The 2,874-nt window shown below is 37.6% G+C and overlaps 1 pseudogene; it reads right to left on the bottom strand.

The window, feature by feature from the left end:
- Positions 1-324: 324 nt before the first annotated feature.
- Positions 325-2,874, bottom strand: part of LOC104870058 — a 7,549-nt pseudogene continuing 4,999 nt past the window's right edge.

Here is a 2,874-nt window from a genome sequence, read left to right as displayed (position 1 = left end):
GTTATTATTTGAAATCTATCTAGCTGCCTATCTATCTATCTATCTATCTTGCTATGTATTTATACACAAAAATTATTATCTTAATTTGTATTTTTATTTTTTAACAAATATTATTTTATTATTTACAAAACACACAGGAAAAACAATAAGAGCAATACAAAAATGCATAATGGAGACAAAAGAGTTAAGGAACAACAAAAGAATTAGACAACAAAGTATCCACACTATGGAACTGATTTAAAAGAGAACAATTATTTGTTACAGTTAGACAAGGCTGAGGGTAGATACACCACTATTCAAACCCAGTTACTTCGAAATACACCTTTATCCAATGTAGACAAATGCTGGTAGTGTGTCTATATGTGCCCTAAGTTTAATTACAGCACATATAGACCAGGGTTCTACAACACAACCATTGCTTCTAGGTAGGAATCTGTGAGACACTTGCCTATCTTGCTGAAAGAGCAAAGCTCTAGAACTAATTAGCTTCCCTACCTTCCACAAGGCTTTGTTCAGATGACTTTGGAATGTGGGGGCAATGTCCCCACTCCTTTCTGCTCCAAGCTCCCTCAGAACAGACACTGTGGACTCATCAATGGCATTCAAAATTCACAGAAATAATTTATTCCATATTTCACCATCCTTTAGCTCAGAAGTGTTTTAGCTAAGTTTCCAGATGGACCCATACCAGAAAACCTGTAGGTGCTTGATGAACAATAATAAATGTTTTATATCAGCTATTCCAAATAGGTCTACCTGGTAAAAACAGTTAGTCAGGATCTTTTGTCCTTCCAGTATCTGTATCATCCAAAAGCCACTGAGGCTAAAAATGTCTAGCTAAACCCTGAGGTCAATACTGTAGGAAAAGTCTGGTACCATTAAAGCTTAACTGTTATTGTTACACTCATATGAATCATGGATTCTTTTTGTTAAAATTAGGCTTCTTGGAATCAAATCTCCATGGACTATTTCTGCTTTGAGGATCTTCTCCACTATTGTCAAAAGGTTAGGAATAATAAAAACTACTATTTCTCAGGCAATAAATTCATGGTGTTGGATAAAATCCTGAAAGGTACAGCAGTTTATATATTGGTACCAAACAATATAGCTATCTTGGCACTGACAACATCTATAAAACTTATCACACCCCTCATTTAAACATTCCCTTAATATGAGGTTGATATAAAAGTCCCATGGGACATGCTGAGTAGACACTTTTATTATAGTTTACTCTGCAGAATTTCTTGATGCCACCCAGAATAACTTGTAACCTTCACATGTTAGGCATTCTTGCTTAATACAATAATCTTCATTACCTAATTCAATATCCTTCTCTGCCTCCAACATAGACATTGATCTACCTTCTAAAAAGAAAGCTATGGAAGAACTTCATTCTAGGAGGGATTTTAGCAGTTGTCTATAATACTATGAACATGAGGGTGACTGAAGAGGCCTTTCTGCAGTCTCCTCAGTGAGACCTCAGATTTCAGGAATCTGAACACTTTTGATGGAAGAGGTGCCTGTAGCTAAGACAGAAGACCCTAAGAAGCCAGAACAGTGTGTGGCTTCATGACTATCTTCAATAATTGGGTTTAGCTTCTTGCTGTTGTGGGCTGAACTATAGATAAGGCCACAAATAGTTTGCAAACATATCCTCCTTCTGCAACGGTCTCTTGGGATCAGAAGAGAATTCTTCAAATACATTATCATGAAAAGGAGTGTATTTAAAAGGGGCTGCTCTAGTGAAGTCACAAGTGTCTTCAGGGTTAGGATAAATAGTTACATTTCTGAAACCTGCAATAATGGCATCCTCACTAAAGGGCTCAATTCCTGTAAGTTCATCACAAACATCTGGAGAGATATCCTCATTTGAGGTGATGCTTTTTGTAGTTCTCAGAATTGCAAGGGGTCTTTGTTGGGCTAAACTTGTGGGGGATCTACATAACTTTCATTCTTCTTTTCTGAAAGAAGAAACTCATCAAAAATGGAGAAAGGTATACTTCAACCTTTAGAGTGAGAATGCTCTTGCCAAAAGTCATCTGTGGGTGAATATTCTCCAGGACAAGAGCTCACTGGATAAACAGAACTGGATGAAGCCATTCCTGGTACTTTTTGAGATTCAGATGCAATCTGAAGTTCAGCTGTCCCTTTCTTTCTGCTGATCATCTGCTTTTCCTTATTGAGTAATTTGTATTTATTTTAGTTTCTTCATCTCGTCAATCTTTTTTTTTTCATCTCTGCTATCTTCTGTTCACTGCTCAAGAGCTCAGCTTCTCTTTGTTCTTTCAATTTCTTACAGAAAGCTTCAGCCCAAATTTCTTCAAAAGAAAACTCCTCGTTTCCTGAATATATCTCCTTACAATACATCACCTTCTCTTTCTTTGGCTCTTGTTGATGACACTAAACCCTTTTCAGGGCATGGCCTTCTTCCTCTCCAGGCTTACTGGTGCTTAGAACATTGTTGATACTATGCTCATTTTTACATGGTATCATAACTGGCTGTTTTGCAGTCTCTTCAACATATGGAGTAAAATTGGGAAGCACAGGGGGTACAGATGTCACAGAAGTGGTGCTGCTATGAGGAATGTGATACAAGGCCCTCTTGTTCCAAGGACCTGCTTGCAACTCATTCTCCTTGGCTCTGGGTCTGGGGGAGCCATTCATGGCTGGATTGCAGGCTTACATAGCTCTGCTCTGAAAACCATATTGCCATTTTCAACAAGGAAAGTAATTCTATAGTTGCTTTCCATCTGCTGAGGAACTGGATTTTGCAGTCTTCTATTTTGAGTTGGAGCCCTGAGAATGCCTCCTATACAGCTGATTGGAGCTCTTTCTGTCTTTTTCCTTTTTTTTTTTTTTTTTTTTTTTTTTTTT

Source organism: Fukomys damarensis, unplaced genomic scaffold, assembly GCF_012274545.1.
Source record: "Fukomys damarensis isolate Sample0158 unplaced genomic scaffold, DMR_v1.0_HiC HiC_scaffold_30, whole genome shotgun sequence".
Lineage (NCBI taxonomy): Eukaryota > Metazoa > Chordata > Mammalia > Rodentia > Bathyergidae > Fukomys > Fukomys damarensis.
The sequence above is the reverse complement of the archived record's forward strand: the minus strand, read 5'-3'. Positions and strand labels throughout refer to the sequence as shown.